This window comes from Mixophyes fleayi, chromosome 2 (assembly GCF_038048845.1).
Source record: "Mixophyes fleayi isolate aMixFle1 chromosome 2, aMixFle1.hap1, whole genome shotgun sequence".
Classification (NCBI taxonomy): Eukaryota; Metazoa; Chordata; class Amphibia; order Anura; family Limnodynastidae; genus Mixophyes; species Mixophyes fleayi.
This window is the reverse complement of record NC_134403.1, coordinates 330,678,581-330,701,839: the sequence shown is the minus strand read 5'-3', so window position 1 is coordinate 330,701,839 and position 23,259 is coordinate 330,678,581. Positions and strand designations below refer to the sequence as shown.

The 23,259-nt window shown below is 38.9% G+C and overlaps 2 protein-coding genes and 1 long non-coding RNA gene across 9 annotated transcripts in view; 1 reads left to right on the top strand and 2 right to left on the bottom strand.

The window, feature by feature from the left end:
- Positions 1-23,259, top strand: part of GIT1 (GIT ArfGAP 1) — a 250,380-nt gene that overhangs the window by 33,352 nt on the left and 193,769 nt on the right. The gene's annotated exons all lie outside the window — the stretch shown is intronic.
- The window catches only part of ANKRD13B (ankyrin repeat domain 13B), a 135,491-nt gene that overhangs the window by 101,065 nt on the left and 11,167 nt on the right, over positions 1-23,259 (bottom strand). The window lies entirely within an intron of this gene.
- On the bottom strand, positions 342-16,028 carry LOC142140468 (uncharacterized). Its single transcript, XR_012688499.1, has 3 exons — positions 15,875-16,028; positions 15,656-15,773; positions 342-751 (listed from the first exon to the last, which is right to left on the bottom strand). It is a non-coding gene; the product is annotated as an uncharacterized LOC142140468 (long non-coding RNA).

Sequence of the window (23,259 nt, the reverse complement as noted above, 5' to 3'; positions counted from 1 at the left end):
AGCATCAAATGACTGGGGAAGGGGTGAGTTTCTTCTGATCTGTGAGGGTCCCAGACTCTGAACCAATGTTTCTACTACTTGTGGAAATTTATTGTAGGAATTAAGATTTTCCATGGATTTATTCGTGATATGGGGTTTGTCGCCTCATGTCTGCGGGTCATTTATATACTTATATATTCCTTGTTACCATAAATGAAGTTACCAAAGAGTCATGTGATTACAATGCCACGAACACAGTACAGTATACTGTAATATGCACCTATTTTACATAAACATATCAATTCACAGTTATTGTGTATATATAATACCAAAAGAATAGCTCCATTTTATGTTTATTGTTTATAGTAGTGTAATGCCTGTAATTCTAATACAATGCACTTGGAAGGATGTGTAATGCTCCTAATCCAATTACTTGTGTTAAACAGGAAGGAATTGCCGCTTGAGAAACCGTAACAATTTCTCAATGTTCTCATCTGACATTTCTTGGAATAATAAAACATTCTAATTAGGAATAAAATGAAACAAAATATACATGTCATCGAATTAATATACAGAGTAGTCCCGAAGGTTATCGGTTAACCTTTTGAAATAGAAAAGAAAAAAATATGATTTTTTTTTTGCTTAATCCTCATAAAATATTGACAATCTTTCAACTGCTGCTATTTTATACTGAAAGGGCCCAGGCGGGGGGCAGGCGGCTTTTTTCTTCCCCCCAACATTTCTGTGATGTTCCATGGCTGTTGTATTTGATCTGTAAGTGAACCAGCAGTTACTAGAGTTACACATGCTCTTTAAACTGCAATTTGTCTAAATGGAGATCAATAAAAAAAAAGAACCTTTATTCTCCTTAATACAAAATTGAATTTAAAACCAAACATAATTTTAGCTCAGTTAATGGCTATGCGCTGTGTGTTCTTCTGTGAGCGGCCAGCCTTGTTTGTTTTATACTGACTGCTAGGCAGCGTCTTTTATCAACATGTTTGATTAAATAAAGTGCGGTTCTGGAAATAAAAAACCCTCCCTTATCCAATTTATGGGAATACATTTTATTTACCTAACTTTTTTAGATTGAGAACACATAAAAAATACAATATATATATAATAATAATAATATACTGTATACTGTCAATCATCATCACAGTAAACTGCTTTACTTTAAATGCCTGAGACTCCGCAGGGCTGGACTATTTCCAGGAGCCAGGTGTGCTTAAGATTCATTGGGGGAGACTTAAATCTGCGCAATGTGTCTCAAGAATGTCCACGGAGACACATCGCACTGACGTTACGGCAGGAATCTCTGCTCATTTTTTCCTCGCAACCCATTGAGATGCGCAGAAAAAAAGAGCAGAGATTCTTTACCGTAATTACCAGCAATGTGCGCAGCCGGACATCGTGGTGATGTCTGCACCATTAAATGATGTCTCCCCCATTACCCGATAAGGTATTCTCATATAGCATTTAATGTATGTATTTGATATATTGTATTTATACTGCCGATTTTATATTCACCCACCACCACTGGCTCCCAAAACACCTTTGAGATAACTCCTTTGACACTCAGGACTCTTGAAGGAAATGCTGAGCCCAGAGCCGTAACTTAGAATTCTAGTGCCCTGGGCGAGAAAGACAAATGCCGCCCCCCTAGCCCTCAATTTTAACCAAATTAACCTAAAATATTCCTAAATTGCGCCCCCCTTCAGCGTTGCGCCCTGTGCGGTCGTCCCTGTCGCACAGCCCTAGTTATGGCCCTGGCTGAGCCATATGACCCTACACAACAAGCTCAAACAACCTTCTTGGTATGTTTTCTATCAATATCAATATATGCACATTTTCCCTGGCTCCTAAGAAGATCCTAGACTGGACTTCCATGACCAACATCTTTCAATAACCTTCCTTCCGCTAGTGACAATACTCATTCTAACCAGCGCATAGCATGAGTATGAACGTAAACTGCAAACACAGGATGGATGTCAAAGAAGTGATTGGATGGCTGCCACGGATATGTGTAGGAAAGGTCATTAGAAGAATATGTTTCAGATATGGAATTCTCCTTTACTTTGCTAAATAAATGAAAACATTATCCATAAGCACCAATAAAACAACTGCCATCCAATGATAAATAACAGCCAATGTAGAGAACAAAACCAGGTTTAATTTAGCAGGACTGCATTTGTTTTATTGACTCTACATACACCCACATGATAGCATAAGCAATAAAGTTAAGGAAGAACACTAGATAATTTTGAATGACGATTGTTTTGTTTTGTTTTTTTTCCTTATGAGCTACAACTCATCAAGAACAAAGAAAATTTATTTTATTTTCTATTCAATAAAATGATAAATAAATGTTTTGCTGAGTTGTTTAATCAATTCAATCGTAATTAAAATTCTTATTTTTGTATCTTATCTTTAATCTAAGTATATTGGGCAAGAGGCCTTAGTATGTCATACCGCCATTTTCCTTCTGCCTTCATTGTAAAACTATCAAATTCCATTCACTTACATTTCCCATAACGCCACCTCTAAAATTTCCATTTTAACCACTATATATATTTATATATATATATATGTAATGGAATAAGATAAACTGCGCAACACACTCAATCCCAGAAATTAGCCAGGAAGCCAGCACACATCAAGAAGAATATATATTTATTCAATCCATGCTAAAAGCAACAAAATGTTCAGTTTACTTATCATCAAGAGTGGTGCGTGTACTGACCCAACTGCTATTTCGGTCCACGTTTGGCAATGAAGACAAATACTCTGAATATTTTGCTGCTTTAAGATGGATTGAATGAATATATATTCTTTATAATGATAGCTGGTATGCTGGCTTCCTGGTTTATTTCTGGGATTGAGTGTGTTGCGCAGTTTATATATTTCTATATATTTGTATATTTTTATCTAATCTATCTATAGTTCTAGCACTGGGGGTGAAATATCACTCTCCCCCTCCTGCTACTAATCTTGGCAGGCTGAAGGTGAGGCGACAATCTCTGCTCCTCAGAGTATAACTGTTGTACAATAGTCAGCCTATTGGATAATCAGGCCCTGTTGCTGACATTTACATATTTTTTACATGACCAGTAGCAAATTCAGTTATTTTACTGTCAATAAATTTACTGATGGTTGGAAACCCTGGCTGTACCTAAGGCTAGGTACACACTGGCCCGATGATTGCACGAAAAACCTCCAATCAGCCAACATCCGACCGTTTGGTCGCATATCGTGCGAGTGTGTATAGTGACATGATGATCTAAAGTAGTCCCAAAGTGCCGATCCTCGTTTTAATTGTTTGGTCGTACTGTTTAATATTTTCCGACCAATCACTGACTGATCATGTAGTGTGTATGCCCTCATGCTCACGATCTCCATAGAGTTTACGGAGTTGTGTTCTTTTCAGCCGATGCTAATGTCCCGGTGAATAAATGTAGAGTCCTGTCGAAGGAATAATTCATTTGATCGTTCTGACAGAATGTTTCGTTTCAGAGTCACAGAAGCTAAAGAAATTCGTTGGGACATGTGGATAGCTATAACCAGATGGTTTTAATCAGGGTGACAATGTGACAATAAAGAATCAATGAATATTGTACTGTCATTCTCTGAACACTAGAGGATGAAGGACCAGATGAAGAGCACAGATCTTAAGGTAAATTGTGTCAGTGTGTACGCATGAATCGTCAGACTGATCAGACTTGCAAGTTGTAGGTTCAATCGTTTGAGATAACACGTCGGTCGGAAACTTATTCAGTGTGTACCTAGCCTAATAACCCTCCCACTCCGTGTAGGTCAGTTTGAACCGTTGTTCCTGCTATCTCCAAATAATTGTGACTATGTTTACAAACCAAATATAAAGCATGATTCTTTGTTTGTTCTCCTGGAACATATATTTCAGCCACCTGTTTTATTGTTACTGTGAACTCGGATGTTAATGTTTAGCAAATTGTATATAACACAATAAAGAGACCACGCCCATTTAAGTATAAAAAGAGACCATGCTCCTGACTGATTAATTGACAACACCCATATGACACGTTGACAATGACGCACCCAGACCACACCCAACCCACACCCATTAAATGTCATAAAGGACACAGTTGTCTCAGGGTATAAAACAGGGGGCTGAAAGCCCACAGGTCATCTGCTCCTGGCTGAGGGAAAAGTGGGCCACAAAAATCTGCTCCTGGCTGGGGGCAAATTGGCCCATGAGAATCATGTCCAAATATGGGGCTTCTCTATTGTTTTCTTCAATAGGCCATAGTAATGGCCTATTGAAGAAAACAATAGAGAAGCCCCATGTTCAAATATGGGGGACGTGACAGAAAGACCATGACTACTACCAAAGGCACAAGGAGAGGTAAATATATTTGTTCCATCTACTGTATATATTACTGTCTAGGCCAGTGTTGTACAAGATTTCCTCAACAAATTTTGTCTACAATGTTATTTTATGTTGTTGCAGGTTACTGATGCAAAGGTCTGAATTATTAAACATCACAGACATAATCTCGAAGGTGACCTCCTTCAGCTAAAGAACAACAAGGAAGCAGAGACAAAAAAAAAAAAAAAAAAGAAAGAAAGAAAATATATATATATATATATATATATTTTGCAAAATAACAAAATAAAAATAAAAATCGCAAAACGGAACAGAAAAATAAAAACAAAAATCACAAAATGGAAAAGAAAAAGCAGGACAACAAGCAAGAAAGCCGAATACCCACATGATTAATATTAAAGACACAAGGAGAGTTAATACTAAAGACACAAGTTTAGGTAAATATATTTGTTCCATCTACTGTATATATTACTGTCTAGGCCAGTGTTGTACAATATTTCCCCAACAAATTTTGTCTACAATGTTATTTTATATTGTTGCAGGTTACTGACGCAAAGGTCTGAATTATTAAACATCACAGACATATCTCGAAGTTGACATCCACCAGCTAAAGAACAACAAAGAAGCAGAGACAAAAAAAAATTAAAAAAAAACGCAAAACAAAATCAAAATAAAAATCGCAAAACGGAACAGCAAAAGGAAAATAAAAATCGCAAAACGGAACAGCAAAAGGAAAATAAAAATCGCAAAACGGAACAGCAAAAGGAAAATAAAAATCGCAAAACGAAACAGCAAAATAAAAATAAAAATTGCAAAACGGAACAGCAAAAGGAAAATAAGAATCGCAAAACGGAACAGCAAAACAAAAATAAAAATCGCAAAACGGAACAGCAAAAGAAAAAGAAAAATCGCAAAACGGAACAGCAAAAGAAAAAGAAAAATCGCAAAAAGGAACAGCAAAACAAAAATAAAAATCGCAAAACGGAACAGCAAAAGAAAAATAAAAATCGCAAAACGGAACAGCAAAAGAAAAAGAAAAATCGCAAAACGGAACAGCAAAAGAAAAAGAAAAATCGCAAAACGGAACAGCAAAACAAAAATAAAAATCGCAAAACGGAACAGCAAAACAAAAATAAAAATCGCAAAACGGAACAGCAAAATCAAAATAAAAATCGCAAAACGGAACAGCAAAAGAAAAAGAAAAATCGCAAAACGGAACAGCAAAAGAAAAAGAAAAACAGCAAAACGGAACAGCAAAAGAAAAATAAAAACAGCAAAACAGAACAGAAAAATCAAAACAGAAATCGCAAGATGGAAAAGAAAAAGCAGGACAAGGATAGCCGAGTACCCACATGATTAATACTAAAGACACAAGGAGAGTTAATACTAAGACACAAGTTTAGGTAAATATATTTGTTCTATCTACTGTATATATTACTGTCTAGGCCAGTGTTGTACAAGATTTCCTCAACAAATTTTGTCTACAATGTTATTTTATATTGTTGCAGGTTACTGACGCAAAGGTCTGAATTATTAAACATCACAGACATATCTCGAAGGTGGCATCCACCAGCTAAAGAACAACAAGGAAGCAGAGAAAAAAAAATAAAAAATCACAGAACAACAAAAGCAAAAGTAAAATCGCAAAATGGAACAGCAAAACAGAAAAAGAATACGTACTTTAACCTTTAACCTTGCTAAGTTAGTGTAAGTAATAATATGCAATAAAAAGCAAGCAGAATTTGGTGTCCTGTGATCTTTTAAGCATTAAGGGGGTTGATGTACATGTTAAATGCATGTTGCAAAACTGGTGCAAAACAAACACACATTTAAAAGTCAAAAGGTATTATTTTTTTTAAAAAAAACTTTATTTTTGCAATGTGTTACAAACAGCATATGAATATACAGGTAATAAAACAAACAGCATCTATTAGAAAAAATAAAAGGTACAGATATTGACCCGATTTTACAATAAGGAGAGAAAGAAGAAACTACAGAGAAAGAAGTTAGACAAAAGAGCGTGAAAAGGGGGGCAGTGTGACAATACGTCTAAAGGTGAAAGGAAAGAAGCAGTGGGGTAGTATATTGAAAAGAGGGGATAGATGAGGAAGGTGAGGTAGAGGGTGAAGGGAAGAATCCAGATGCAGCGATGTTGAAGAGTAAAGTAACGAAAGGAATTTGAATTTGGAAGTATGAGGCCCACGTCGCCCACACTTTATTAAATGATTTAGAGGTATTGCGGATGATACATGTCATATATTCCATTTGATATGTGCACCGTATTCTGACGATAATTGTCCGCAATGTTGGTGCAAGGAGCTGTTTCCAATAGGTGGCGATTTGACAGAGGGCAGCAGAAACTATGTGACGGAACATTTTCATTTCATGTTTGGTGGCGGATGAGATCCCAAGAGGGAGGAGGAAAAACCTGGGAGTAGGGGACGTCAATTTGCAGTAATTGTGACACAAAGTTCCAAAGTTCAATCCAGAACGGAGCAATTTTGGACATTGCCACCACATATAAAGCTCTCAAGCATGTGCTGGACGAGTCTGGGAAGATTTTTTGTAGTTTGGTTGGGACTAAATACCATCTATAAAGGAATTCTATGAGTTTTCTTTCAGCTTTACACAGATTGAACTGGAGGCTGTATTAGCTCTTATTTCTTCCCAGTCTTCGTTATCTAGGGGTCCTCACAAGTCTTTCTCCCAAGGCCGCTCATGAGAGTCTCGCACGTTCGTGTCAGGGACTCTAAGTTCCCAGTACAATAGAGATATGAGACCTTTGGTAGAGGACCACCGCAGGAAAAGCTACTCAAAAAATGTCAACAGCCTGCAACCCAAAATTAATTTAGTGGTAGAATGAAAATTTCTTAGTTGTAGGTATTTGAAAAAGTGTGTGTTGGAAATGTTCAGTTAGCATTTTTATCCCAGCGAGCTATGGCCAGAAAGCCACCACACAGAAAGAAATATACACAGTGTGGCTGAATTATTTTCCTCAACTGACCAAGGAGCTTTTGCTGAAGGCATTGGCTACTTCAATTAGACTGTTTCCAGCTTCCACATTCGCTGAAATACTCAACTTTTTCGATAGAGGCTATCTCTCACCGCAGAAATATTGTTGGTGTCAGGCACCATCCCCGCACACACGCCATGTGCTGGGGACAGTCGCTTTCTTTGCCCTCCTGGGCTCCCGCTGTTTGGCGCTACTTCCGGCTCTCGTCCAGAAGTTCGGGCGCATGCACCCAAACATCGCTTCTCCGTTACTAGGCAACAGACACGCCATCAGCGCTTCCTGTCAGCGGTCAGCTGTTCTGACCATCGATCTCACGTCCACCAATCAAAGGCCACTGCCATGTATTTAAACCTGACTCTGGCACCCTAGGTCTCTGGTCTCCAGCACTTTGTTTGTTTTCTGCACATACATGACTTCTTGGATTCTGACCCGGTTCTGCCTGACTACTCTTTGAATCTCCTTTTGGACTCATTCTGATTTTTTGGTATCGACCTTTCGGCATTTTGACTCCGCTTCTGCCTGCTCCTTTGGTACCTGTATAGCCCGCACTGTTTGACCTTTGGACTTCACGACTTCTCTAGTTCACCTACATCTTGCTGGTAGCTGTCTGGGAGGGCCGCGACCTGCACGTCTCTGCAGCGAACCCCAAACCCCCTTGTGGGGATCCCAAGTGAAGACTTGAGGTGTGTTTAGACTCCGCGCCTCCTAGCTTAGCAGCGCCAATACCGGCAGGTAAGACCTTCAGAGTCTGTTTGTGACAGTTGGTCTCTCTGATGATTCTAAGTGTTCCAAGTGTGGAGACTCCCGGACAGACTTATATAATTGTTTATGGGTTTGTCTCGTGATTAAGGCTTTCTGGACTTGTGTGCGGAGTTTTGCAACATCTGACTTGTTAAATTACCTACCGTTCACTCCCACGTGGGCAATATCAGATATTTTGCCTCCTGATATGATGATCACTGCAGGTGGCAGGATACTGCTTATGGCAATCTCTGCTGCAGCCAGAAAAATCTATTCTCCAGAAATCTCCTCTAATGCTCGATCTATTCAGGGAGAAGATGTTTTTTCTCCTGCGGATGGACTGGCTAGAGGTATCTCTTCGGAAGAGCACATTAATTCTTAAGTTCTTCAAAACCTGGGAGAGTCATATTAACATATTACCTGTTCACACAACTCCATGAATGCTTCTGCCAGATGCTTTGGTATGTTTTTCCGGGATCCGCCAATCTCTTTATAGGAGATTAATGTACATCTCCTATTTAGGATGTAAGCTCTTACGAGCAGGCCGCTCTTCCATCCTGGCTCTCTACCTTTTCTTCCCCTCCAACTGCACTATGCTAGCTATGTTTAGAGCTATTGAAGTGCTGGTATTTTTGTTCAATGTTCTGTACTGTATTAACCTGTATGGTCCACTGTCTGTTTTCTGTACGGTGCTGGGGAAATTTGTGGCGCCCTATAAATCAAGATTGATAATAATAATAATAATATGTCTGGTCAATCCGCACCTTGGGTTTTGGTGGTTATTTGATTGCGGGATAAGAAGTATAGAACTCTATACTTGTTCTCTCTTCTTTGTGGACACCACAATATCTTAATATAATTACATGTCTACTTTGCTACTTATTGATGCCTGACTGTGATGGGACTACCGACATATACTAACTTTGGCTGTCGCCTAAAGAGCCAGATCACAGTCCATGTATCAACATTTATCTCTGAAAGCAGCTTATAATATCTGTAACCTCTTAATAGTACATGTATGTCAATTATATTTGAAATGGGTTTCTCAAACTTCATATATATATATATATATATATATATATATATATTTCTGTAGTCAGAGGCGGATTGGGAACCTAAAGTGGCGCAGATTTTTTTTTTTTGAAAGTGGTCTCATATAGGCGGGCCCAAACCAACTGTGGGCGGAGCAAACACAAAGTAGGTGGGGTTAGCAAACCCTTAGCCTTAGCCACAATGGAGGTAAGCCCGGACAACCCCTGATATGGTGATAACAGAACAGGTATTGTGGTGGTACAAGTACCACCGGGATAATTGTTAAAGAAGGCTTCCATACGCAAAGGTATTCTTTCCACTGGCAGAGTTTACAACTAGCAATAGCATTAGCCATAAGAAAAAAGTAAAAGCTCTATTGATTTATTAAAGGGCTTTTTACCCTTTAATAAATGTCCCTCCCAGTGCATGCAAAATCTACAAGAAAGAATCCCTGGCCAGCAGTGTCTCAGAACCTCATTAGCGCATGCACTAATAGGGTTTTGAGCACAATGAATAAGATTTATAACATAGCAAAAAGGTTTACTATTGAGACACTCAGCAAAAATGCTTAAAATCAGAAAACTGTCTTACCTGCCATCCTTAGGTTCAGATCAGTTATGTGGCGTTGGACACGTTTGGGTTTCCTTTCGTCCACGTCAGTCACTTCTGACTAACAGCTACCAGCTCTGGTTCTGTCTGCGAGACTCCAGCAGAAAACAAAGGAAGGAATGGCGTGAATACCCAACAGGGGGAACAGAGGCACAGAGCCGTAACTAAACATTTTAGTGCCTTGGGAAAGAGAGCACTGCCAAACCCCCTTTCACGCACACTTGCGGTAATGCCCTGCCAGAGGGACATTCCTACCTGGTGCTCCTGCTGGTGTCTTAAAATCAGCTGCTGATTTCCTGGATCCTGGAATGTTGGGGACCTGTTTGGAGACAAGGTAGTTATTATTCACCTGGAAAGTCGTGTAATTACTAAACACTGGGCTACCCTAACCACAACCAGGCCCACATTAAATCATTATCTATTTTTTCCTGCCACGTAATAAGACCCACAATTGAATAGTATTCACATAAATAATAAATATGCTTATTTTCCTCCCATATAGCTCTGACATTAAATTTAACCTGCATTTAATAATTAGACCTCCTTATTATGGTTTTTATTCTATTAATGTACTGTATATTGTACAGCAAAGAAATCTCTCTTCACTTCAACACCCAGCCCCTCCCCCTTTTATTTACAGCCCCCCTCCATTTTTACAGCCTCCTCTATCACTCCATTTTTTTATAGGTCCCCTCCTCCCCATGTTTTTGCAAACTCCTCTCCCCCTCCCTCTATTTTTTAACAGCCCCCATCTCCTCCCCCTCCACTTTTTTAGTCTCCTCTTCCCCTCCCTCTATTTTTTTTACAGCCCCGCTCTCCTCCCCCTCTGTTTTTACAAGCTCCCTCTCCTCCCCCTCCATTTTTACAGACCCTTCTCCCCCTTTCTCTATTTTAACAGAAGACCCTTTCCTCCTGCTCCGTTTTCTACTCACCTTGAATGCTGCATGCTTCCTTGTTGCTTCTGCTGGGACCATGTAGTGCAAAGTCTCAGCCAATGTAGGAGGCTGCTGGGATAAGGGGAGTAGATGGGACAAACACACACACACACCAACAAGAGGTGTACAATGAAAAAAGTAAAGGGCCAAGAACAGACCCTTGTAGGACCCCAATAGTGGGAGTGGAGGGGAGGATGTGTCAGAGGTGGAAACAATAAAGGAGCTGTTCGATAGGTAGGAAGTGAACCAGAAAAGAACTGTATAATGAAGGCCAATGGAGTGAATAGTTTATTTACTCCTCTAGATCATCAGGATGAAATGTAGTCTATATTGTGATTACGTTACATATTACCAAACCTTGGGATTCCACATATCTAGATGCTGCCAATATTAGACATTTATTACTATAATTAGAGTAACATTATATTTCACTTTACTAAAGGGTAATTAAAGTTGTTAATTAAGCTCATAATGGTTGAAGAGAAAACTGAGTCAATACAAATATTAGCCCATTTCCCAATGCACATGAAAATCAATCTAAAGTGCCTAATTAAATTAATGCACAAGTGCAATGATGATCAGAGTATTTTAAGTGGGAATGTGTATTTAGTGTGAAAAAGGTAACCAGGATGTGACCTGTCCAGCGGGGAGGAGTACAGACAGGGTTAATGGCCCTACTGTTACCTGGAGAAAGGAGTTCACACACAGGTGTACGACATGGGTGTGATAGCTGTGGGGTGTGCGCGTATAAAAGGATTGTGGGATCTGGTGGGCGTGTTCCGATGCTGATTAGCGGCCGGACAATAGTGAGGGATTGTGGGCTAAGCTAGTGTGCCAGGAATCCGTGGATTCTTTATCGTTTGTGTTAAACTGTTTTATGTTGAAATAAACAGCTACAACTTGAGTTACCTGGAGTAAGGAGTAGAGACTCCTTAAGCTGGGTACACACTACACTGTTTTCATCCAATAATCAGCTCAAACAGCCGACATACGACCGCTCGTTTAAAAGTCGGGTCAGTGTGTGCAGTGACACGATGGTCGAAAGTCTGCCCAAATGGACAATTATCGCCTCATTTCGTTGGTCGTACCGTTTAATATTTTCGATCCAATCTCGTTTCCGCTGTGTAGTGTGTATAAACTTCCGACCGATCCACAACAGTGAGTACCAAATTACAGTCATTGCTCACGACAACATGGCTGTAAAAAGTCGCTAAAGGGACGTCCGTTCTTCCCTTTATCGTCCTAAACAAGGCTAGTGTGTATGCAGTCCATGGACCGAGCGATCAGATCATCGATCGCATGTAAAATCGCTCTGCATAAAAAGTTGGTCCAAATTTCTGTAGTGTGTACCCAGCTTTACTCCAGGTAACTCAAGTAGTAGCTGTTTATTGTTTATTTGGTTTATTTAGCTGTTTATTTGGTGATTTCTACATTAAATACTGCATGAAACCTCATGCTACCTCTAAAGGTAGCATGTGGCAACAGATATGTCCTTCCTTAATCTTCTACTATTTAATTAAATAAAAAAGAGAACTCCATAAAAAATGTTAATATACCCTCCTCCCCTTAACTAGCAGAACTGCTGGTTGTTCACTCAATGGCATCATTAATGTTCATCAACAGAACCTTCAATCCCCAGGCTTATGTGGGTGCATTTAATGAGTTCCTTCCGAGCAGTGTGGGTCCTTGGCATAGGGGGAAAGCTTTATTGCCCAAATATGTAAACAGAAAATAGATAAAAGAAACCTAATCTCTGCAGTTTTAACAATTTTGTTGGGTTATTTCACAGGAAAAAAAATGTATTACTTTATATAGAACTGTTTGAATAGTACAGGATATGACATGTTTATATGTCTGTGGCTTTAAAATGTATACCTTGTAGGGACTGTGTGTGTGCAAATATGTTTGATTGGGGTGTGCGTTCTGCGCCTGTGTACACACTGACAGGTTCAGCAACATACACATTAAAACACATAAGCTCTTCAACTTCCTCCAAAAAACTGCACATCCTGTTAACTCTTTGCAGATTCTACAAAAATCGTAGAAACTTGGGCCAGCTGAGCTGTGCTACCTGTAAGGCAGTGTGATTCTTTACCTCGTGTCATAAGAGGACAAAGATATTAACTTGGAATACAGTAGCACAGAGTATACATTTCACAACTTCTGTGACACGTCATAGCCATACTTGCCAACAACTAAATTACAATTTTCAGGGATACAGGGACCTGTGGAGAGAGCTGTTTTGCGGCCTGAACCAATATTCAAGAGAATGCAGCTTAACAATTCCCAAGGATCTAGTCACGTCAAGTCATGACATATAAAGGCAAATAAATTAGCAGGAATGCTAGGAATATGAATATCACAATAATTTACAAATCCAACACTGTCATTAAATGGTTCCTACTGTCTTTGTCACATTTAGACTTCTGCAGTGTTTTACACTGGCCAAGTGGATGCAGAGACTAAGAGCTAGATTTACTAAGCTGCGGGTTTGAAAAAGTGGGGATGTTGCCTATAGCAACCAATCAGATTCTAGCTTTCATTTATTTAGTACATTCTACAAAATGACAGCTAGAATCTGATTGGTTGCTATAGGCAACATCCCCACTTTTTCAAACCCGCAGCTTAGTAAATCTAGCCCTAAAAGTGAAACCAGCTGGAGGGGGCGAGACTTACCGTGACACATCAGTAAAAAACCTCCTATACCCGTTGCTGTATGTTACTTTGCTATAAATTGCTGTCCCTGATTGGCCAATGTAATAAACTGCTGATATCTGCCCCTGCGAGTTCTAACCTACGGACAGTGGTGCCTTACCAACTAATTCAACATTACCATTTTTTTATGCATTAGGTACATCTCATGCTCATGCTACTAATAACAATGCAAAAACAGATTTGGACACACAATGCACCTTGATTTGCTCAAGTACACCTAGATCTGCCTGGAGGCACAGATGTTTAATGGAGCAGATATGAGATTTTCTTGTGCAATATTATGAAATAAGATGCAGTGGTGGAATAGGCACCGTTTAGGGGTGTTCCTTGCAGTGCAGGAGGGTGCACATCCATTTTCACTCTGCAAATAAACTTAAATTTGCACTTGCTGACAGACGGAGGTTTCTTAGTATACTTTTTAAGGGACACGTTTTAACCTTCTATTCTGCCTTTCAGCTAGAGAAGCGCATTTCCAGGTGACTCTGAGTAATGTAATAAAACATACACACGCACTTTTCACAGTAATAAAGCAGTCACAATGTCCACTTTCTCTCTTAAAACTTTAGGCACCCCAGGCTATAAAGGAGTGGTTCAGACGGATTGATCTCTATATGCTTATAGATGATTTTTAGACAAATTCTCAGAGTATACAGCAATTTAGTTCAGATAACTTGAATTTAAGGAATCATCCTCTTACTGCTCCCTTAAAGGTATCGTAGGCGCAGCAATAGCGCCGAAGAGGAATAAGGGAGGATGGTCGCTAGGCATCCTGATGCAAGTGACCTGAATAAAGGGGGGTGCAGACAACGGAGTCCGGCCTATTTTGTTACACCTGAGCAGTGCAGGTAGCCACTCAGGGAAAGGAGGGGGCATGGGGCGAGACAGGGGGCAGGACAACGTACATGGTATTTCTTTAAAAATAAAAACAAAATGTAAAATATAAGAACATATATTATATATTAAGCACTTTATATATGTAATCTTTGTAAATGCTTGACAAGTAATGTTGTTGTCATTGTATGCTTTGTGAATATAATGTATTGCTCAAATTGCTTTGTCACAGTTGGAAGGGCGGGAAAGCGACGAGCAAGGCATAGAAAGTGGGGAGCCAGCAGGGCCGGGCATTATCACCCAGGGAAGACGGCCGCATGCCTGGTTCCAGCTTCAACGGTTGGGCCAATACGGACGGCGTGCCAGGTTTCAGAAATTGGAGGGTGATTTATGCCAAGGGGGCTGTTCTTCGGAGGACGTTGTTGCGATGCCTACATGGTAGTAGGCAGAACACGCCCTATTTTTCCAGATGGAACTGGAAAAGGTGGTAAATTTTATTAGCCTTGCACGCCGCTTGTCTGCCAAGTTTGGAACTGTTTAATAAAGCTGTGACCAAAATCATTTTGCCAAATCCTTGTCTCAGAGTCTTTCTTTATTAGCTCACTGCGCGGGACGCCTGTTGGTCGACCTATATCCCTTATGGATCAGGAATGACAAATCAGTTCCAATTTGGCTCCCTAGTTCAGAGTTTTTAGTAAGTGGGTGAGCTCCAGCAAACTGCTTATAATACATTCTTTATGACTTACAATGATGCTCTGAGGAATTCCCCCTCCCCCCAAATTTACTCCTCCCACACTTTTTTCCTCTCTTCTTTTACCCCCTCTCCTAATCACCTTGATAATTGCATCTTTGTACCCCATTGTTTTCCCTATTGTATTTTGTAGTAATTTGTATAGTTGAGAATGAATTGTTCCATCTGTACCAGAATTTATTGTTGTACTATGTTAGGCTGAGTACACACTACAGAAAATTCCTCCCAATGCGAAATCTTTAATGATTTTACCAGTCGTTTATCATGTGATTGGCCCGATAATTGGCTGAAAACCCTGCAGTGTGTATCCAGCCTTAGATCGGATACAAAAAAAATAAAATTAAAAAAAAAAACCAAAAAACTTTAGGTACTTTCCTAATAGCACCACAGTCATTCAGAACCAGCAAAACTGTCAGCTAGGGACAGGCAACAGTTTTGTCTGCTTTTTTCATCATGTGAATTTTTCGATCAGGGTGTAAGACCTTCAGATATTTTTCTGGAGATCTTCTGCTACACTCTCCTCTATATATCATCTGCTGCACGAGTAAAGAAGTGTCAGTTTTCAAAGTCTATGCTTTATAACTATATCATGAAAAATGCTTTATGCCAGCTTTTTCTGTGAACATTCAGTAACATTATAAGGTACAGAAACGTAAACAGAGAGCATATGTTATTATATACTATACCTTAGATAGAGAGAGGCTTGGTGATTATTTTTCATTCACCTCCTCCTACTGTCCAGTTGTAATAAAGTGACTAGTAAGTGAACAACAAACACGTATAACCTGCCAATGCCTGTACCTTCTGCAATTACAATGTTAAAATTGTCACAGGAATATAAAAAAAAGACTGTTTGAAACTGGGGTGAACACAGATATAAAAGATACAGGTTCACAATTAATTACCTGTAAATGTATGGCTTTGTCATTTTGGGTTTTGTCTGCCATGTCAATCATGACTCACTGACATATGTGTGGGCCCCAAAAAACTATCAAAATTTGATGTCATTTAACAAAAATCCTGACACTGGAGTGTGTGATCAGCGGGGCACAGAAAACATGGGGTACAACGGCTTCACCACATGCATGGATAGGCATGGATAGGCTCACTGATGTCATTCAGTGGTAACCCTAGGTCTTGTTTCTCCTTCAGCACAGCCTAGTTCAACTTATGAAACTGCCAATGAAATAAGATTGCAGAAGAAGGTAATCTTTGGGCAAAATACAATGAAGATTCATACGGATCACATAATACAGACACGTCATCATGGGGATGTCAGGGCCAAACAGACAGATTTTTAGTTGGGGTACACATAGCCAAGCTCAGGACCTGAGAATCAGGGGGATGTTATATCGGTAGATCGCCCGAGGTGAACAGAAATATTATACACAGACTGAATACAAACTGTGCCCCTAATGGCCAGATAATAATAATAACATTAATTACTGATTTTAGCTGTATGTGTGAGCAGAGGTATGAAGTATTTGAGTAGACCTGCTGTATTCCTCCCTTAAATATAACTGTTTTACCAACAGCTAGATTCAACTTGTGGGCCGTCAGTAAGGCATTGTGCTGATAAACCAGCAGTTTATTTGTGATGTATAAAGTTGCCCACACTCTATGTATTCCCAGTACTGTCACATGACCAGATTTACTGCCAATGAAGCCACACATGTAAAGGCCGACTTGCCACAGATCTGGTAGTTTGGTGCATGGTTTGAATAACCAAATTGCGTGTAGCGTTATGTTTCCTGTAAGCTTATGATCACAAGTACAGACCAACGCAGTCATCAGTAGACAGGCCGCTTCTATTACATTCGATTGCCAATTATTTAAAGACCACAAACAACGTGGCAGAATTTATCTAAATCTCTTCATTTAACTCCACATAGGAGAGACACTTATTTTAGATAACTAGCTGACATTGCTGAGAAGAACATTTCACATTGCATTGTCTATTAGAGGATTAAAATATATATATCGGACAGAATGTGCACACTTGGATAAAGCGCAGAGCGTTCATCACTAAGGGTGACTCAAGCATGGCTTAGATAACCACAATGAAACACGTGTCTAACACAAAAATACAATGGTTTTAAAACAGTACGAAAAGTCATGAACTAAATATAAGGAATAAAAACTGGATAAAAGAAGAGAAATAAATTATCAAAATAATAATAAATAAATAAATAAATACATAAATAAATAAATAAAAAGCATGCAGATAAGTAAAACAGAAGAGGAAGTGATTAAATATGTTCAAAGGCTTTCTGCTAAGCTCGGAGAATATGCTAAATTATTTTTCTGTGTTGTCAATTTCTCCAGAGGCTGTTTATCTAAGACATCAACTTGCTTTTAGATTGAATGTTTTTTTTTTCTGGACAAATCGAGCCCAGTTGTTCACACACATCCTTGTTGCAGTAGAAGGATTTTGATAAAATTAGTTTTTATATTACAGTATGTAACTGACACATGAACTAAATTCACATAGGATGTATGATTCATGTCTCAAGCAATGACACATGGGTTTAGCTATGTAGCAAGTGTAGAATGCTATATGTTCATACCCTCTCTAGATCCTCCAATTATACAGTGTGTGTACTACTAGCCACTTATACTTTTCGCTTAAGAAAGACGGTCTGAATAAATTGTGACCCCAACCCCCCAAAATGTACGCCAGCACACCCAACTTCTGTCTGCCAAGCTTCCACGATCTATCAAAAACTGGAATATGTATACATATATGAAGCTGTGTTAACACATAAACAGAACATATGAAATTATATATGCTGTTCTTACTGGGGCTATTTTCCAAAGATTGACTGATATTCTTGCTGCATAACAGGAATTTTAAAGTAAAAAAAGAAATTTAAAAAAAAACATCACAAGAGGAGCCAATCAGAGCTCCTCTTGTGATGTTGCCATGGAGACCCCGGGCAGACCCGTATTCAGTATGAACACGGTCTACCTGGGATTTTGACTCCGGTGGAGCCTCTGCCCCCCTTATGTGCCAAAAGGGGGGCAGAGGGGGCAGTATGAAAACTTTATTAATCTCAAATCTTTTTGTTATATGTATATTTACAATTGCTACATTCATTTGCAGTGGGAGCAGCCAGTGTATTAGCTGTAAGAGGTAATCATTCAATCTCCTAATCTCTGTTTTTTTTTTACTGGCATTGTGATACTGTCTTCTCAATTACAAAGGGGTTTAGAGTTAAGGCAGAAATGATTGCCAAACAGTAACCCGACCGTTGGGATACCTCACTGCAATTATAGTAATGGATGAAGCTTATATAGATTTGGATGCTGATAGATGCCACAGATTTTCAAGATAGCACAGGCCAGTAGTAAAAGATACAAAAAAGTCTTTGGCATACAATTTGATCTACTTTTCTAAAGTCACAATAAAGCTCATTTACTAACATTACATCTGAATGTATACTTTGCATTGAACCACAGCCACCAATCAGAAATTAGCTTTCACCTGTCTAATGTAACTGTGACAATTAATTCAACTGTCTGATTTGTTTGTAAACTGTTTTTTTTTTATTAAAGTCGATAAGTATCAAATGCAACCAGCCAACTGATGTAATAGACAAACTAAAACTTGTAATTTTTACTATATAAAAAAAACAACAGAAACAATAGAAAAGGGGTAAAAACTTGAGGGGGTAACAAGGAGAAGGAAAGGGAGAGGGAGAGGGGGAATGGGTGGGAGTGGAGGTTCTGTTCTCCTGATATCCGAGAATGATCACTAAGGTAGGTAGTGTCTCTTGATCACCCTAGGAAGTACCAATACATAACCAAATCTAAATGTAGTAACTCTTATATGTACCTGATTCTTGAACGATCAGTCAACTGAAACAAGTTGCTGTAAACTCTGCAATTCTATCTTAAAACAGAAAAGGTGACATCTTCTATTGACATATAAAAATCTAGTCTGTTAAGCCAATTCTTAACCGATGGAGAGGTAGCAGATTTCCATTTAACCGCGATAACCGTCTTTGCCGCATTATTAAAGTGTTTTAAGAAGAAATTTATTATATGAAGCCTTCATCATATTTTGCATACAGAAGTCTGGGTCCTCTAGTATTTCCTCACCAAAAATATCTTCAGAAATTTTAATCACCACTGACCAAAATGGTTGAAGCTTCAGACATCTCCTTCATATACACTATATGGATAAATGTATTTGGCCACACCTGTTAATTATTGAATTGAGGTGTTTCAAACTGACACGTTGCCAGAAGTGTATAAAATCAAGCACCCAGCCATGCAGTCTTCATTTGTAAACATTTCTGATACAAAATGTGTTCACTTCACGAGTGGTACTGTGATAGGATGCTCCCTTTGCAATTAGACGGTTCGTGAAATTTCATCTCTGCTGGATATCCCACGGTCAAATGTAAGTGATATTATTAGAAAGTGGAAGCGTTTAGGAAGAACAGAAACTCAGCCACGATGCCGAAGACAACGTAAAATCACGGAGCGGCGCCAACGCTCTGCTGATTCCTTATCTGAAGAGTTCTGAAAATTCACTGTCAATAATGTAAGCACAAAAACTGTGCAGCCACAGCTTAATGGAATGGGTTTCCATGGTCGAGCAGCTGCATGCAAGCCTCACATCACCAAGACCCTTATCTCCAGTGAAGGGAAATCTTCATACTTCAGCATACCAAGTCCTTTTGGACAATGTTATGCTTCCAACTTTATGGCAACAGATTGGAGAAGGTCCTTTTCTATTCCAACATGACTGTGCCCCAGTGCACAAAGCAGGACTACAAAGACATGGTTTGAAGAGTTTGGTGTCTAAGAACTTGACTGGCCCGCACAGAGCCCTGACCTGAACCCCATCAAACACCTTTGGGATGAACTGGAACGGAGATTACGAGCCAGGCCTTCTAGTCCAATATCAGTGTCTGACCTCATAAATGCTCTACAGAATGAATGGGCACAAATTCTAAAAGAAACACTCCAACATCTTGTGGAAAGCCTTCCAAGAAGAGTGGAAGCTGTTATCACTGCAAAAGGAGACCAACTCCATATTAAAGTATATGTATTTGAATACACTGTCAGTACATTCCCTGTTCGTGTAATAGTCAAGCATCTGAATACTTTTGTCCATATAGTGTATGTTGAGGGTCTTCTCTGGAGTTATTACATCACCAACATTTATCTGAGAGTCCAGGGAACATCCCACTAAGGCCACTTCTCCTACTGCCTTCAGTGTAAAACTATCACATTCCATTCACTTACATTCTTTTACATTTTCCATACCATCACTTCTAAATTTCCACTTCGGCCACTGGCATAAAAATTATATAACGTCTAAAACATATTAAAGAAAACTGCACACCCAGAAGAGGAGCATGTAAAGCTAGGTATTTTGGTGCACATGGTAAAGAAGCCAAAATGCACCACAACTACCTGACACAATTACCGTGCAAATGCATTATTATGGTGTAACTGGTCCCAGCAAAATGTTAGTCATAAGCTTACCAGGGAATCCCACTTGTCTCTTTACAACCCTGTGCAATAGGAGTAAGCAAGTTCTACTAGTGTATTCCCAGCACAAACACTCTCATTGTATCCTTATTCTCAACTCCTGCAGTTCAGACAGCCTTGGAAACTGTAGGGTGAGTTGCTAGGGATTCAATGTAGTTCTGGTATGGAAAAAAAACAATTATGCTGCCACTGATATTTCATGTGTTCATTGCATGACTCTAATAAACCTATAGATGAGGAAAATATTATTTATCAGCTAATATGGCCCATTATTTTATGCTTCTGAAATGACTTATAAACTAATATTTCTATGGAAAGACTGCTTACTTTTATGTAAAATAAGGACAATGTTCTATACTTTATTGCATCCCAGGATTGGTATGTGCTTTCATTCCATGCACATACAGAAGGCATGTTAATGCACTAATATTCTATAATGGATTACTTAACAAAACATACATACAATTCATGTTTAGTGGTAGCTAGCTTGACTATTTATAGTTCTTTGAGTTGCTTTAACTATGCAGTATTACAAATGCATGGCATTGCACCAATATTCCTAATATGCACAGAGGAGGAACGACACTCATCCTGTTGGGTTCCAAAAAAATTGCTTATTGTGGCTACAGAGACTTCTCCCAATGCACTGCTCTCCCACCGTAAAGGCCAAAGATCCCTCTAACTAATTTAATTGGTGAATTTGTCCACACCTGCCTAATTACTCTCTACACTAATCATCATCATCATCATCATCATTTATTTATATAGCGCCACTAATTCCGCAGCGCTGTACAGAGAACTCATTCACATCAGTCCCTGCCCCATTGGAGCTTACAGTCTAAATTCCCTAATATAGACACACACTCACACACATAGACATATACATACAGACAGACAGGTAGAGACTAGGGTCAATTTTTGATAGCAGCCAATTAACCTACCAGTATGTTTTTGGAGTGTGGGAGGAAACCGGAGCACCCGGAGGAAACCCACGCAAACACAGGGAGAACATACAAACTCCACACAGATAAGGCCATGGTCGGGAATCGAACTCATGACCCCAGTGCTAACAAGTGCTAACCACTAGGCCACTGTGCTGCCCATAAGGGCAGATTCATTAAATCTGTCCCCACATTTTAAATTTACATCCTCCCTGATGCAAGATGGCTTTGCCATGGTGCAAAGTTACTCATTATTTTGCTATACTTTCCTTAATGAATCAGACCCTTAGGGGCGTATTCAATTGTCCAAAAGTCCCGCGGCGTTAAAACTATTAAAGTTAATATGGTAATTTGTAGCTGGATCAAGCAAGTAAATTACCATATTAACTGTTTTTCTGCGCACAATTACCGTAATAATGGTAATCGTGCGCGGACCACAGGATTTTTCGCCGTTTCCGCCGACAATTGAATACGCCCCTTATAGTTTAAACTATCACTGTCCAGGATAAATACAACTCTACTTAAAACCACATTCAACATCCTTCCTCTTATTTACTGTATTGTTATTGTCTTCTTTACAATTTGATCATATTTTAAGCAGCATCATGGTAAAACATTTTCTAGTTTGTCACTTTGTTTATAGTTGCACTGTTTTTGTATTTATTATTAATTTGTATAAACTGAATGATAAATATTTTTGCATTAAATCTCCTCAAAATCATATGGTAAGTACTAAGAATGCAACACTGTACTGTATCAAATATAGTGTGTACTACAATCGTCTTTTATTGCCTTAACATCTATTAGATTCCACAATTCTATTAAAAGCAAACAACTTTTGTTCTGGTGACATCCTTCATTTTGAGAAAAAATAGATAAAAAGTTTAAAAAGGATGAAAATTTAAGCAGCTGTAACATCTTTGTGTTATTGTTACTTGCTAAAAAAATGAGTAACTTTGCACCTGGGAAAAACCATGTTGCATTGGAGGGGGAGGTAAATTTAAAATGTGATGACAGATTTATAGCTGGGGTAGGGTATGGCCTAGATCAACTTTATATTTTAGTGTACAAATAAGCAATCAAGTATTTGTGTGCTACATGGAAAAACAGCCAGTCTTTAACTAATGTGCAAATTAATAAACTAATTTGCACCCCTTGTATTGTAACATTGTTTTGTCCAGGAGAAAACTTACTCATTTTTTTGCCTTACTTTCCTTAATGAATCTGGCCCAATGGAGATGATTCAATAAAGAATGTAAATGCGATATGCGCCGTACTTTGCGTGAAATTGCTCTGCGCTTGCCCAAAAATTAACTATACGCAAGAGAACGCAAGTGTATGTAATTCATCTTCTATTGCAAAGGACACTTAAGACAAGCTACGATTTCATAGGTGGAACGGGTAGGGGAATGGATGTATGCACATAGTCAATTTACAGTAAGGACGTGCCAAGCTCAAGTGCACGCAGCAGCACCCGATTCAAGCTTTGGGCATCTCTAAGGTACGTGGTTTTCTGTTGTATCACTTGACCAACCTACAGGTCAAGTGTAAGTTGCGAGTAATAGTGATGAAGGTTGTGTATGCTGCTAGAACATGTGTTTGCAACCAAGAGCAACTGTAGAAATGCATTTTATGTACAGTAGACATTAGTAACATAACATCATGATAAATCTATTTCATGGAAAACAAAGGAATAAAAAACATTTTTTTTAAATATGTTTTCATTAATGACTATATTATTAATATAATAGTTGCCAATAACTAATTTATTTTTTCTATGCCTTCTGCTAGGGCTTTATATTCCACATATGTATTGTACTGTTAGAGCAGATCGAACCTAGACC